Genomic DNA, 17,332 nt, shown 5'->3' with positions numbered 1-17,332 from the left:
ACAACAATTCTTTTTCTTCATTCCCTCCCATTTCTTTCTGCCCTTTCTCTTCTACCTTCTGCTTCTCTACTTCTTTTTCTTCTGACAGCAAAAACATTATAAAATCAGCTGTTTCTATGTTGCTCACATATAAGTCAGGTAAAGTACAATTTTATGAGAAAATTTTACCTGTGGACTTCTGTCATTGATTGCATTACCTTTAGCATAATGTTATTTAAATATTTACTTTATAAAACTAGTATAATTTTCTCATACTTCTATCTCTTTTACAACCTGGAAAGAGAAACAATTTTATACGTTAAATACAGAAATCAGTGAAACATTAAAATTTAACTTCAAAACATTAATTCATTGTGTCCAATGATATTTTGCATAAACTGCTTTGCCTATGTCACATTCAATTGTGGAGAGAAATATTACCTGGCCTAGTTCAAGGGATAGTATTTTTACTGGAATAAAGTTAAAGCAGAAAATGCCCATTCGAATTAATATGTGCAAAAGTGATGTTAACGCATCTAATTCATGTTTGTATTCTACATGCCTGCCAAGGTGTCTGGTTCATAGTGGATGTAAAGAAATTATATGTCAAACTTTATTTACCAGCTCAGGATAATCAGACCCCATATTTAACAAATGTTTAAGAAAATGATCCTTCAGCTGTTTATTTTAATGAATGCCAGGCATCCTGTCAGGCACCGAGAATATGATGGAAAGCAAAACAGATTATTTCTCAGCCTGCAATAAATAAAGAGAAAATAATGCGGTAAATACTAAGGTTTAGAATTATTTGCTGCTTAAGAATTTTTAATAGGACAATTAATCTAGCTGGAAAGATAATAAAATGATGACTGAGGTAAAATCTGAGGGAAAAAAGAGTTAGCTTTGGAGTGGGGGAAAGGGGGAGAAGGTGCTCCAGGCAGGAAACACCAACTATGAAGGCAATATGGCAGGAGGGACACAGAGCATCAAATAAAGCCGCTGTGGTAGACCATAGGGAGAAGGGGACGCATGGAGTGAAATATTGCCATAGAGATGCAATTGATGGGGTACTAAATATTAAGATTGTGAAAGGTATTATCTTAAGGAAAAGGGGAGGCCACTAATGTGTTTTAAGCAGAGAAACATGAATATATAAATAAATATAAATATATAGAAAAAATATATATATAACAAAATTAAGTGGCTTCAGACTACAATTGGGTAGAAAGGTAGGCAAATCCTCCCCCATATTTTGCAAAAATAACACACACACACACACACACACACACACACACACACACACAGAAATAAAGCAAAAAATAAATCTTTTCAGTGATTTGGAAATTAATAAAACCAAAGGCATAAAATAGTATGAGAAGTATTTTGTTTAAAAAAACAAAAAACAAAAAAAACAAAAAAAACTTCTGAACTTCTCACCAGAAGAGTGGGACTCTGTGATATTCTGGCTCAAGGCTGTTTCCTACCCATCCACACCCCCACAAGACAGTAGATATAAAAGTTCTACCAAAGCATGGCAAGACATGAGGAAAAATAGCTTCTGCTGCCATCAAAAGGCGCTATTTCAGTTCATAGTGGTGGTGATGCCCACTCTTAATCACAGGGAAAACCAAGGGTTCTATTGGCCCAATGTGGTAATCGTTGAACCAAGTATATAGGAACATGCTTGAGGCTTGACTGAGTCTGAGAAAGAAAAGACCTACCAACCACAATTCTGACCAAATCTGAAGATGCTCACATGCACATAGAAAACTAAAACGGGCTCAGTGGAAAGTAAAATCTAGAGTAGTTGTGATAATGATCTGAATTTTAATGAACTTTTCCACATATGCAGATATATCTCATATGCAGCACACCAAAATCTTACCGACTTGACGTGGGTGAGCATAACTTCTGTCCAATTATTAGTTGATGACTAAAGTATGCTAACACTGGGTGTATTTTAAGAAATAAATTAAAAGAAAAACCAAGAATAATAAAAATGAACTGAGCAAAGATATCAATAACTACAAACTGAAGAGGAGACAGATTTCATAGATTTAGTCCAAGAAACTATTAAATGAAGATAAGAAAAGAAATGAAATGAAATCACAAACAAAAACCACCAACAGTCCTTGTGGGGGAAAAAACCCCACAAAAAATCAGAGTTGTTACAACTACCTTATCTAAAATGTCCAGTTTCCAACAAAAAATGTTGAGATATGCAAAGAAACAAAGATGTGTGGCCTGGACCAGAAAAAAACAGTCAATACAAACTGTCACTGAGGGGATCTCAGATGTTGCACTTGGCAGACAAAGACCTAAAGGCAAATATAAATGTGTTCAAAGAACTAAAGAAAAGCATATTTCAGGATTTAAAGGAAAGCATGACAACAATAAATCAAAAATAGATATGGTAAAAAAAAAAAGAATTATAAATTAAAATTAAGAACTAAATTAAAATTTAAGAAAGGAAAAGTACAGTAACTGAAACTAAAAATCTGTTAGTGGGATTCAACAACAGATTGAATAACTAATTAAAAATCTCCCTCAAAGAAAAGCCCGGGCCCAGATGGTTGCACTGGAAAATTCTATTCAGATATTTAAAGAATAAATGACAATCTTTCAAGAACTCTTACAGAAGAAGGGCACACTACCTAACTCAAAACTATGACTCAGGTGTTACCCTGATAACTAAAAGTTCACAAGAAAAGAATACTACATACTAATATTCATTATGAATATATGCACAAAAATTCCATATCAAGAGTTATCACACCAAGTCCAGCAATCTACGGAAGGATTAGATGCCACAGCCAAGTGAAGCTTATTCCAGGAACGCAAGGTTGGTTGAATAACCCAAAATCCATGTATATTATACACCTTATTAGTAGAATAAAGGACAAAAATCAACATGATTATCTCAATAGTTGCAGAAAGAACATTTTAAAAATTGCAACACTCATTTATGATAAAAACTCCCCTCAAAATTGGAACAGAAGAGCACTTACTCAACTTGTTACAGGGCATCTTCACAGGTAACATCAAAATTATTGTTGAAAGACAATATGTTTTTTCTAATATTTGGAATAAAGGGAAGATGTCTGGTTTGTCAATGTTACTGAACATTGTTAATTAAGGTTCTAATCAGTGTGATAAGGCAATAACAGAGAGTGAGAGGGAGAGAGACAGAGAGATTCATATTGGAAAAGGAGAAGTAAAATGTTTATATGATATTGATGTTCTGAAAAAAAATCCTAAAGAATCCATGGGGATAAGGATGGTTCCTATAAATTTCTTGCTATACACTAGCACTGAAAAACTTGAGGTAGATAAGCAAAACAGTTCTTGTTATAATAGCATCAAAAATAATAAAACTCTTAGTTATAATAGAAGATAAAATGCAAGATGCACTGAAAACTACAACACATCACTGAGAGAAATTAAAGATGATTTAAAATAAATGAAAAGGCATTTCATTTCCTGGACTGGAAGACTCAATATTTGTTAAAAGATGATTCTTTTCAGATTGATCTATAAATTCCATGCATTCTCTTTAAAAATCCCAGTAGTCTCTTCAAATGGAAATTGATAACTAAACTTTATATGGAAATTCAGAGAACTAAGAGCAGTCATAACTCTTCTGAAAGAGAAGAAAGCTGGAGAATGTGCACTATCTGATCTCAAGGCATACTATATAAAAGCACAGTAATCAAGGTAATATACTGGCACAAAGATAGGTATAGAGAATAATGAAACACAATTGTGAGTCCAAATGATGCTGAGACAATTGCAAATCTCTATGCAAAAAGAAGGAGGAGGAGGAAGGAAAGGAGGAGGAGGGGAAGAGAGAAGGAGAAAAAGGAGGAGAGAAACTTAGATCCTTAACTCACACCATATGCGAAACATTAACTCAAAATTGATTGGATACCTGAATGTAAGAGCTGAAACTATAAAACTTCTAAAAGAAAATGTAGGATAATCTTTGTGACCTTAGGTTGTTCAGTGAATCCTAAGATATGACCATGGTAAGAGAAAAATTCTACAAATTGGACTTCTTCAAAACTAAAAACTTTTGTGCCTCAAATATACCAGTAAGAAAATGCACAAACTAAAAGAAAATATCTATAAGTCATATAACTGTAAAAGGTTTGTATCCACAATATATAAAGAACTCTCTCAATTTAATCATAAGTAGACCATCCACCTGATTGAAATAGGCAAAATTTTGAATGGACATTTCACTCAAGACTTCACTATTGAGAGCTAGTAAGCACATGAAAATGCTCAACAATATCAGCTATTAGAGAGACACAAATTGAAACCACAGTGAGGTACCACCACACACCAACTACAATGACTATCACCAAAAAGAGAGACAATACCAAGATTTGAACAGGATGCGGAAGAACTGAATCTTTTGTACATTGCGCTTAGAATGTAAAATGATGCAACCCTTAGTAAAACCAGTTGGCAATTTCTTAAGTAGTTACCATTTCCATAAGATCCAGCTATTCCACACCTAATAATCTTCCCCGAAGAAAAGAAAACCTATGCTCCCAAAACAATGTGTACACAAATGTTCATAGCAACATTATTCATAATAGCCAAAATTTGGAAACAATCCAAATTTCCACCATCTGGTATATGGATAGACAAAATGTGGTAGTATCCCTATAAAGTAATGCTATTTATCAATAAAAAGGAATGAACTACTGATACATACTATAATATGGTAGAAACTTAAACTATTATGCGAAGTGGAAGAAGCCAAACACAAAAGACTGCATATCGTATAACTGAATTTGGTGAAATGCCCAGAAAATGCAAATTTGTAATGACGCATAGCAGATCAGCCATTGTCTCACATTGTTAGTGAGAGTCAGGACTAAACATACACAGGTACAAGAGAGATTGGGGGTTTATAGAAACATTCTAAATTGTGGTGATTGCAAAATACTCTATGAATTTACTAACAATTGTTGAATTACACAATTACTGTGGAGAACTTTTATCATATGGAAATTGTAACTTTATGAAGCTATCGAACAATGAGTGACTACAGGGAAGAGAAATGTTTGGTGGGTGGTGGATAAAAGATTAACTACAGAGGATTAGCTAGGAATATATTGCACAAATCCAGGTGAGATTAAATTGAAAGCACCATGTATATACATCGGTGTGCAGAGGTAGAGATGGAAGTGACCTTAGAGAGCTTTGTCTTCCCACACCACTGGATTTTAAATTAAAGCTCAATACGAGTAAGCGAGTTTTCTATTTTCAAATAGCTAGTTACTGGAAGAACTAAAACTAGATCCTAGGTCTGTTGAAATATCCAGTGTGCATTGTATAATTCATTTACTCAAAAACTGTTAAAAACTCAGCTGAAATTGTTAAAAGCAAAGTTTTCTCTTTCAAAACATTATTGCTCTTTAGAATTGGCACAAAAAAGCAAATGCTTTTGTATGAACTCTGTTAGAATGGGCTCTGAGTACATATTGAGAAAGAAAATAAAACCAGCTAAAGGTGTTTTTTTGGAACTTTAAGAAACTTGAATGCATTTTTTTTTCCAAAGGAAACATAATGAATACCAATTTGTCTAAAAAAAAAAGAAAACCTATTAACAGTGGAAAGTATTCAGAATGCAAGTAATTTCCTTGAAATAATAGGCAAGATGTAAGCCTGATCGTGTTTGTTCCACCTGGCAAATTAGGAAGGGAGTTTGGTGGGTGGGGGTGGGGAACAGCGATGACACATCAATGATATCAGTCAACTCAGTAACAATTTTGGCACTCAGTTTAATTTATTAGTTTTATAATGGCGATTAAATCCATTTGAGGTCAAAGAAAGAGTGAGGATTCCAAAAGCCACAATTTTCCTAGGAATAAGATAAGCAAATTTTAGTTTATTTGCCCTGAATTACTGAATTGTATTTCTAGAGGGAAAAGAGTGATCTATGTTCAACATCTCTGAAATTTCAAGGTGACAAGCTGAGCCTGTGAAACACTAGATGCCTGGAAAATCAATCCAAGGATTTCTTTTTTCCAGTGAAGCAGATGATATTTTAATAATTAACCTACCATCAAGTGACACCTACTACAATAAAAATACCTTTCTTACAATGAATACTAGAGTTTAATATACAGTGCTATTCTTATTCTATAAGCACCTACTTTGGTGAGGGTAAGTCTAGAGATTGTTAATGCTATGCTGGCTGACTGAGAGGCTTTGCATAGATTCAGATCTTCATCATAAATGTTCTTTTATTATGGTGATCATAATCCAAGTTCTCTAGATTATAGTAAACATTCCACAGGATGGAAACATTTGAAAGCGAATCCTGGTAACATCACTAATTATCTTTGGAAGCTTAGGGAAATTGTTTTAAATCTTTGAGCCTTAGTATCTCCTACTATAAAATGGGGGCAATTAGATTTATCATCTTTATCTCAAAATACCTGTATTTGATAGTTTGGTCTAGGCTATGTTATGGTAAATTAAAACAAAATAAAATAAAATAGCCCTAGCATGTCTATGTCTGTGATTTATTTCCCACTCATATAAAGTTCAATCTAAATTGCTGGAACTATTCTACCTTGTAGCTATATTATCTGGAATATGTAGTCTCCAAGGTCACAGTAGCAGGGAATGAGAGAGAGGTGAAGGAAGCACACTACCTCTTAATTGCCTCAGTCTGGAGGTGATGCACACCATTGTCCCTCACATTTCATTTGCCAGTAGTAATCACATGGTCCCAACAAATTGCAGTGGAAGCTGGAGATGTGGGAGGCTGCTTGATGAACACTGTTATTGCTCACCATCGTTGATGACTCTAATAATAATAATAATAATAACAAATAGCTAACATTTACTGAACATTTACCATGGGCATGATGGTGTGTTAAGTGCCGAATAGCCATTATTTAATGGAATCTATTCTACAGTCCTCTCTGAAAAGTACTATTATGCTTCCATGAGAAACCGGAGGTTGAATCGCTTTGTGTTTTTGCCCAAGTTTACATAGTTAATAAGCATTGAAGCTGGTAGTCAGATTCAGATATGTCTGGTTCCAAAGTTTTCCCTGTAAACCACTATGCTATATATTACAGAGATCCATGAGGCAAATGTAATTCTCATAATGCCAAATGGAGTGTCATTGTTGTTTTAACTTTCCCACGGATGGTCCTTTGACCACTATGTAGGATCTAAATTCAACAGTGGTGGATTCAGGTTCAATGAATTATCATGGGGATTAGGAGTGAGTGATTTCTCGTATAAAACTGTTGCTGGCATTGCCAGCACGCCCACCCCAATTGTCATTGACACATTACCCTATCTTGTCTCAATACTCACTCTAGGCCCGAAGCAGATCCTGGCAAATTCAACTCTATTCCCATTGTGGGAAATGGATTGCATCAGGCCTTGCAAGCTACGGTGGTTGGTGCCTTGGAAAGCAAGGACTATAACGACATGTGGCATGTTGAAATCAGAAAAGAAGGAAGGAGAAAAAAGGGGCTACAAAAAGTGGGAGAGGAGGGGCACCTGGATGGCTCAGTCAGTTAAGGGTCCGACTTTGGCTCAGGTCATGATCTCACAGCTTGTGAGTTCTAGCCTGTGTCAAGCTCTGTGCTGACAGTTCAGAGCCTGGGGCCTGCTTCAGGTAGTATGTCTCTCTCTCTCTCTCTCTCTCAGCCCCTCCCCCGCTCATGCTCTTTCTCTCTCTCAAAAATAGATAAGCATTAAAAACATTTAGAAAAGAAGTGGGACAGGTGATAAAATCAAGTGATAAAATCAAATTTATCACTCATCTCCAAACTTCATCTTTGCTAGGCCATAAACTAAGTATCATTTTTCAGCACATAGAGGGAACCAGGTGGAATAGTGATTAAATCTTCGCAAGACCCCTTCTTCTGAAGTATCTTGGTGCTATAGCCTTTAATCTTGTCCCTAGAAAACAAGTAGAATTATAAGAGCTGATAACAGTTTTTCTTGGAGGAATGTTTTCAAAGACTAACAATTTTTAAGTGAACGTGTTTTTATATCTGTTTTTGAAGTTAAATATTGTTGATATTGCTTATGTTAATTGAAATAAACTGCTGTCAATTGGTGTTTTACTATTATGTTTTGTCCTTTATGAAAATATAAATTCTTAATGAAAACATTTTAATACCACAATTGCAAGCCAAAGTGACAGACCAACAGGTGTTATCCTGTTGATATAGTACTTTTCAAATACGACTCGATACTATTTTAATTTCTTGATTAAAATCAGATTGGAAAATGATGTCTGCCATTTCCACCTTTCTGAATAAATACTGGCTTCTGTGTCATTTCTCTTTTACCACATAACAACTCACATTTACACCACTAAAATGGCATCTATCTACAGAGATTACAAAACAATGTCATATGCTTTAACAATGGTATTTAATGAACATGCTGCTGCATTGAGAATGTTATAATAGAGAAAGCATACTTGCTATGATACTAAACGATCTGTAATCCAGAAAGGTAAGCTATAAATGAATAAAATATTCCTTGTTATTATTTAATGTAACTCATCCTTCCAGGCATTCTATGCACAATGCCCTTTACATAAATGGAAAGAAGAAGATGATAAAGCAATATCAATTTACATAAATGCTAGCCCATTAATAACTTTGCAGATCAGGTTGAGGTCAAGTATTCAATTAAGTTCCAATATAATGATGGTTCTTTCTGCTAGAAATCTGATTCTCACCTATCCTGAAAATCAAATGATCCAATCTTGGGAATTAGTGGTGTCACAAGCAATTAGATTAACATGTTTGTATTCTGCAGTAAAAACATTGGAAGAAAAAATGCTTTTGAAAAACATTAAAATTATATTAAATTTGATTGAATTGTAGAACCAATTCCTGAAATGTTGTTCCTAACTGACAATTCATTCTAAAAGCTTTATATTATAGAAGATATTTATAGTTAGATGAATATATGTTTACTATTGCCTAGCAGTGAGTTTTTTGTTTGTCTTTCTTCCTTTTTGATTTTTTTGTAAACAAAATGTATTTCTTTCCCTAGGCTCTGGTTGTAAATTAGCATTTGAATTCAAATGACAGCATGTTCCTTTTCTTTTCCTGTACAATTCTTGTCACAAATGTGCTGTTTTTAATGGCAAATCAACTAATTAAAGACAGTGTGGTGAGGAAAATGAATGGAGTTAATTGAATTAGTATTAAAACACTTAGTAATTAATCACTTCTTGCACTGCAATTATTCAGAGCTTAAAATTGTTGGCAAAGCTTATTCTTATCCATATGTTTTCTCAGTATTACTAGCATTTAAAGAAAAACACATTCTAGGCATATCCTAAATGTGCAAAAGTGTGCAAAGGAATCATGACTTCATTTAAGATTTGTGTAAATCTAACAGAATTCATAACGTTACTAGCTCTTCCTTAAGATCCTATATTTAAGTGTTAACTTTCCTGTGGAAAGTTACTAGATACTGAAAGAGGACTCTGGGACAAAATATTAGTGCAGGTACTTGCCTTGAGTCATTACTTTCCCTTGCAACTTGTGGGCTGCTTGCTGAACACCAGCTGCTCTTCACTCTTAGCATCTCTGACTTCTAGGAAGATTTGGACCTTCAGGTCCCAGGTATTTGAATGACTTTTCTCCTTACTCACCCTGCTCGCCTGAAAAATCAACTAGTTCACATCTTGTGAACCTTCCCTCTAATTTGTGAGTCAGCCTAGCGAAAGCTTTCTAGTCTCTAATGGGTACAGCTCTCCTTTGGAAATACAGAAGTTAATGGACGTAAGACATATATGGTATTGACAAATTGGATAATTGCGAATGGAAGACTGGCATGGACAGTTGTTTATTTAAATCACTTTCAATTCTGTTGCAGGAAAGTTTAAAATTTGGGTGTACATATCAACGAAATATGTAACATGATTTCTGTACACATTTGTGATGACATTTTTCATTCGTTCACTCACTCACTCACTCATTCATTCAGTTAATAGTTCTATACTGGTGGGACCCAACCCTCAAGCCTAACTGAGCATCTGAAACCTCTCTTGGCTATTTTAAAATAGACATGTCCATACCTTGGAAGATTCTTCATTAGTAGGCCCACAGTAAGTCCAGACAACCATATTAATATGGCTATATAAAAGATGAAAGAATGAAAAATGCCAGAACTAAGAACCATTATTCCAGATGTTCTTCTAGGCACTGGGAATATGAAGACCAATAAAAATGGTCCCTGTAAGATCTTACAGTCTAGAACAGTTATGAACCACTGAGTGAAATAATGATCCCTCTTACACATGGCACTGAGACTGAACAATTAACCACAGGGATATATCCAGTGGTTGAGGAAGTTTCTCCCAGAATCATCTTTATTTCTAAACTTCTGAGTTTAAAATGTAATCCAAGTACATTTGTTTTATTGTGTACACAAGAATACTGGGACTGATTAGAGGTAATAGCAAGAAAAATGCTTTCTCAATTATACTCGTAGATACTTAGAATTAATATTCAAAGCCACATTTCTAAAATTTATTAGACTATGGCATATGGATGCCAGGCCCAGGTTTTATTCACCATTTTATTGTGATACCAAAACAGTAAGAGACACACAGAAAACACCCAATAAATAATTGTTGAATTAATGACTGAATGAATAATGCATCTGCAAAATGATGATTACATTGGTTATCGCTTTGCTTTGACTAAATTAATTTTGCTAATGCTCCCCCATTCTTTTAGTGAAAGTCAAGGAAACCTTTCAGTATTATAAAAGTGGTTTTCTGAATTGCTTCCCCAAATCATGACAGTCATAATGGCTAACAGAAATAATTTTCTCACCTGCTGAGCAAAGTACCTCACCTCTTTAACAATCTGTGCAAAGTCAAATGCTATTGCTGCCAAGATGAGATTTTGAATTCCACAAATCTTGGATCCTTCTTTCTAGAATATATCCAAAACAAGGTTCACAAAACCAAGCAAAACGCTGTCAAGGCAATTACCCTGCTGCTTTCCAATCCCTGACTGTTTTAGAACTCAAATAGCATTGGGAACCAAATCCCATCAAGAATTAATTATGGAATTAGGTGAAAATGACAAGGATGATAGAGAATTTGAGCCAATTTAGAGAATTAACTGAAGAATTAAAACTACAGTAATGTGGCAACAATTGAGAGGATTTATTGTACTCACAGTATAGCTTTTGCCATGATTTGAGCACATGAGTAAACAGTGAAATGTCTGACACTCTAATTATCAGTCCTCAGACAGAAAGGTGAGGGAATGACCTATCAGGATCAACTCCCAAGAAAAATAATACCCTGTGCTCATCTAATGTTGTTTGTACAATGCTGTTATAATCTGAGCTCTGCTCTAAGCATCTTGTGAATGTTGATTTCTTCCCCACCACCTTGTGAGGTAAGTCCAGCTATTAATTCCTATTGTTTTTATGGATGAGTGACAGATCAGGAAAGTGCCAGAACCAGGATTTGAACCCAAGCTTTCTGGCTCCAATGCCTATGATTTTAACCACTGTGCTAAAAAAGGAGAGTTTCAAAACACCCTATTTAGAAGTTCCTACTCTTGGCTGTTCAGAGATGATAAATCAAATGTTTTATATATCATCCAGCTTTCAGAAAATTTTGTCATGTTTTCAAACTCCTCTGCCTTCTATTATGACACTGGTTCTCCATTACTGAAAAGCCAGCCTAATCAGCCTTCATTTTTCCCTCCAGAATATAGTAGCATTATTAGATCTACTGTTAATAAGGACCCACTTAAGGCTGAGATATTTGAGGCACGAATGTGCACAATAGGCTCTCGAATAAACTGCTGAGATTCCATGACTCTGTATAAACACTTAGCAGTTTCGGTGATGATGTCTTTGACAGTGTGTTAATGGTGGGAATTCTTTTCAACTGATGGCATAAATATATTTGGAAAATATCCCTGTGTTATGGGATGTCAGCTTAGAGAGAGAACCACTAAATGAAAGCAGGAGCTTAATGGATCAGGTTGTGACTTCTGAAAAAAAAGAAGTAAAGAATTTAACAGAAGACTAAATTCTACTTGTGTGATTATCTCAGCTCTCTTTGAATAGCAAAATTTCAACTGCATCCAGGTGGTCAGTCACAAAACCCAGTGAGAATCTTTATCTTCTTCTCAAGCCTTCTTAGACAGGCTGCTTGTCCTAAAGAACTGAAAAATCTCTCCTCTTTCCTCTTTGGATTAACCAAAAGGATAGAACATGTAGGTTTATAAACTTGGCATGAGGTCTTAAAATTTGAACTTTGATCATTCTGGTCTTCATTCCGATCATGGCCTTGGTTGTCTTCTACAGGTAAGGTGTGCCGTGTATGACTCACAGGAGTTCTTTCCCTCTCGACTAACTAGGCTGCAAGCTCTTGAAAATGTGACATGACTCTGGCATCTCCCAGATGCAGTCGATAATAACCTTCACCTGCAGGCTTAGTCCGGCCAAATTCCTGAGGACTTGTGAACCTCTGATCAGCAGCAGGTTTGGCATTCGGATCTTACCTTCTTATGTTTCTTCCTTTGGCTGGATTTGTACCTTCGTGGTTTAGTTTCTGGGTTGAGTGCTCCACTGCCCCTCTGAAATGGAAATCTTTCTTGAGCCCTAGATGGCTTGCCCCTTTGCCACCTTGATTTCCTGGTTTTGCGACTCCTGGTCACTGGAATCTATGTGTGAATAGTTTAAGCTTAAAGACCATAAACACCTTAGCTCTGCCATTTCTAGCCTTTTATCTTATTTATTTATCATGGAATGCTTGGCCACTGAAGGCAAGGCAATCCATTTGTAAATCAAGGGTGTGGCTCCATGTTTAATGTTTGGTTGTGAACAGCTTTCCTGCTCTTGCCCACTGTCCCCTTCTACCCTACATCTTGGTGAACTATAAGAAAGCCTACTTTCTCTCTCCTTTGGGGTCAGTTTGAAGATCAAAACTTGCTCTTCTAGAAACTCTCATTATGTAAGAAACCTTTCACAATTCCTATCTATCTATATCTCTCTACATCTGTCTCCTCTGCCCGCATCTCAATTTCTCTGCCCTAATTTATGTCTCTGAAATCTCAAAACTGAATTAGTGTACCAACTTCCTAGCTAATCTCTCTGCTTTCCTTGACTACTTAGAGCATGCCGGGACCAAGGTCCCATAAATACAAACCCAACATGACACTCCTATTGAAAATTCTCCAATCACTCCACATTTTCTAAATATGGCCTCCTAGGCATTTCAAGGTTTGGACCTACTCATGCAGACTTACTGCCTGCTAACTTCCTCTTCACCTTTCATACTCCAGCAGCAATGAAATGCTTATATTTTGTCTATACCTCACCCTCTTTCCAACATAGCACACTGCTTTTTCTTATGTGTATCTCCTAGCTAATCCTTTCCTATGCATGGACCTTTTCCTACCCCTGTCTCCACAACCTGCCTGGAAAAATTCTACTCCCACTTATCATTTAAAGACTCAGATTGGAGGTCACTCTAATATCTCTGCTGTGACCCCGCTAGGCTGGGCTATGTGTTTCTCTTCTGTATGCATTTCACTTATTAGATTCTGTAGCATGTTTTGTGCCTACCTTTACCATTAGACTGTGATGTCCTTTAGGGCACAGGCTATGTCTCATAAATCGCTGTAACTCCAGCACCTAGCAAAGTTCCTGACACATGGCTAATAAACTTTTATTGCACAGGGAGTCTTCAGGCTGTAAAATGATTCACAGGAGAATTAATGGAGAAGTAACATGGTCCGAACACTCCTCTGGGAATCAGTGCTCTGTGTCATGCTGGCGAGGTCCCTTAACCTTTCTGTGCCTCCATTCTCTGAGCTGAGAAGAGACCACCTATATTTTAAAGTTCTTTCCAGCTCCATATTTCTATGAAATACAGACTCTTCATGCTGCATTTACGTTTTTGACTATAGAAATTTAACAACTCTCTTGAGATACATGGCAGACACTACACACAGAGTTAAGAAGCTATTGTGAACTAAGTCATTTACACATGTAAGTTCCCCAGGAAATAATGTAAGTGAATGTACATTGAATAAACAAATACATTTGTGTAACTTTTTATAATCTTTAACTTTATATAATCATTTATGTATATATAAATATATAATTTTCTCGTCATTACAACTTGCTTCTGCAAACTTGGCCACTCTTTCCTTGACACTGGATTTAGAAGCTGCTTTCTTCTGTGCTGCTTCATGCTCTTTAAGGTCCAACCCAAACATTGTGCCATTTCACCTTGAAGAAATCAGCATCATATCTCTTCCTCCTCCTCATCTCTGTCCGGGAACTGCATAGGATCTTCCTTGATCTTCTCTGTCTTGTCAATGTTAGCAACGGATGAAGGTTGACAACCTTTTGCTTTTCCCAGTTGCTCTTCCATTTCTTCCTCATCTACTTTCGATTCTTCCTCTTTGTCCCTAATACCATTAGCCAGTCTGTACTTTTACCCTTCTAGTCCTTTACCCCCTTTCTGAATGATGGACATTTTCTCAATGAAGTGAGCTCTACATTCTTCCACTTCGTCACTGGTGAGGGAGGAAGTTGTTGGCACAACTACTTTGTTATCTTAACTAACAATTCTTTGGTGTTTTTTTTTTTCCTGCATTTTGTGAAGAAATCTTACCTGTGGTGCCACAGCAAGACCAAGAGACAAGCCATATTCAGGTATAGATTACTTTCCACATCAAATACTTCTTTATTCTTCATCAGATATGCTGAATGTATGTGGGGGACAAAACATCTTCGAGCCTTCTCTGTTATTTTTCTAAAAAATTTTTTTTAATGTTTATTTTTTTTGAGAGAGATTGACATAGTGTGAGCATAGGAGGGGCAGAGAGAGAGAGGAAGACACAGAATCTGAAGCAGGCCCCAGGCTCTGAGCTGTCAGCACAGAGCATGACGCGGGGCTCAAACCCACGAACCGTGAGATCATGACCTGAGCTGAAGTCAGACACTTAACCGACTGAGCCACCCAGGCGCCCCATTTGAGCCTTCTCTTTTAAATCTTTATCTTTTTCTAAAAACAATTCCAAATTTATTTTTCCTAAACATCTATAAGTTTATCTGGATTGGTTTTGATTTCCTTCACAGGCACTTTCTTCTTGAGAAGCTGCTGAACCATTCCCTTTTTCTTCTGAGAGAAGCAAAACTAATAAAGCTTTGTCATCCTCTCTGTATCTGGCCATTCTACCTTCTCTGTGGATGTGTGTTGGCATTCTTTGGACAATCAAACTGAAGAAGCCAGCTCACAGCCAGGAAGTCTAGACCTTGGCTGCAATAACAGTAGCAAAGAGCACTGCAATTCTCGTGCAGACAGATTCATTATAAACTTCCATTCTGCTCATCGGCTGCTGTCAAACATGGAGGGCAAGAATAGAGGGGCCAGGATGTAGCTGGCAGGACAGTCGATACACACACAGAATCTCTTACAGCTGAAGAAAGATACAATACTTTTCCTCTTTAGGTGGCTTCTCAAAGTGGAACATAGCACATTTATTTTATTATATTTTGTTTTATTTTACTGTACCTCACAAACTATGTCATTCTGTTTCAAAGTGACCCTGGGGCTGCATTTTTCTTTTTCTTTTTTTTTCTTTAATTTTTTTAAGGTTTATTTACTTTTGAAGGAGAGAGAGACAGAGCCCGGACCGGAGAGGGGCAGGGAGAAGGAAACACATAATCCAAAGCAGGCTCCAGGCTCTGAGCTGTCAGCACAGAGCCCAATGTGGGCTCGAACTCATGATCCACGAACTGAAGTTGATGCTTAACTGACTGAGCCACCCAGACACCCTGTATTTTTCTTTTTCATACACCCACATACACATATGTGAGTTTTAGTCAACAGGGTGAAAAACCCACACAAACATCTGTGAATGTGTGTGTGTGTGTGTGTGTGTGTGTGTGTGTGTGTGTGTGTGGTGGAGAGAGTACATATAGTTCTGATAACCTATGTACTAAAACCAAAGCATTATTTATTTTTAAAAAGTTTTTTTTTTTCTAGAATTTACTGAGTGTCAAGACTTTCATCATATTCAGTGGGCAGTCTAATCATTAGTAACAACTATATCAAAATTATCAATGAAGTTATATTTTTCCATACCACTAAATACTTATTTCTTCAGCATCTGGGGAACTTTCTAACTCATTTCTCTATGTTTCTGGCAGAATATAAGTTCTGGAAATTCACCATTTTACTTAAAATTCTGGCCCTGCATTTCCTACTTCTGTGGCAAGATATCTGACTTTCCTGTAACTTAGATTCCTTTTCTATAAAATGGAGATTCATATTAGAGAAACTACACATAGATCAGGGTAGGTATACCACATGAATTACTACATGCAACATGAAACAAAAATATAAAAAATTAAACAAATTAGAATTGCCTATCATACATAGTATACTCAAAATATTATTTTAGTAGACTCTTGCTAAATATATGGGGGATAACATGAAGGTGATAAACATCTAGACGATAAGAATCAAGGAGATAAGCTGTATAAACAAAAAGTCTAATAAGAGGAAAAAATAATGCCCTTATGGAGAGGTGAAATGTATTATAAGGATTCAAAGTTGAGATATATCACTGACATTGAAATTTTTCTAAAAATGCATTATTGCTTAGCCAAACAAACTTACTACATTATATATTGTGCCGCATGCTGGAAATAGAATGGGAACAAAACATCTAGTTCATTTCCTTGTGGTACTTAGAGAAGATATACACTGAATAATTTTTTTGCATTTATGAAATTTAGAATGATAAAGTCTTATATCCTATATAAACACATAAAATATAAATCCAATTTAATCTGTGCGGAAGACAGGGAAGATATTGTGGAGGAAGTAACTTTTTTGGCTGAAACCTGGAAGTAAATTGTTACTGAGTGCAGTAAGAGGTGGGTAGGAGGAGTAATGGAAGAAAAAAAAAGTTCATTAAAATCAATAAGATTAGTAAAAAGTAACTCCTAAAAAGCCAAAACCAAAAAACAAACCTGACCCCATATCAAAAGTCTTTCCATGCTTTTGGGGATCACCCTTACCACTGTATCAGAAAATTATCATAGGGATGCCGGGGTAGCTCAGTCAGTTAAGCATCCAACTTTGGCTCAGGTCATGGTCTCAATGTTTGTGGGTTCGAGCTCCACCTTGGGCTCTGTGCTGACAGCTCAGATCCTGGAGCCTCCTTCAGATTCTGTGTCTCCCACTCTCTCTGCCCTTCCCCTGCTTGAGTTCTCTCTCTCAAAAAAATAAATAAAAACATTAAAAAATTAAAAATAAAAATAGAAAATATATAAAATAAAATAT

The 17,332-nt window shown here is 36.1% G+C and overlaps 1 pseudogene; it reads right to left on the bottom strand.

Moving 5' to 3' along the window:
- Nucleotides 1–249: 249 nt before the first annotated feature.
- LOC122218534 lies at nt 250–17,029 on the bottom strand (annotated as a pseudogene).
- Between the last annotated feature and the right edge of the window lie 303 nt (nt 17,030–17,332).

Source organism: Panthera leo, chromosome B1, assembly GCF_018350215.1.
Source record: "Panthera leo isolate Ple1 chromosome B1, P.leo_Ple1_pat1.1, whole genome shotgun sequence".
Classification (NCBI taxonomy): domain Eukaryota; kingdom Metazoa; phylum Chordata; class Mammalia; order Carnivora; family Felidae; genus Panthera; species Panthera leo.
Note: the sequence above shows the minus strand (reverse complement) of the source record. Positions and strands in the feature narration are given on the sequence as shown.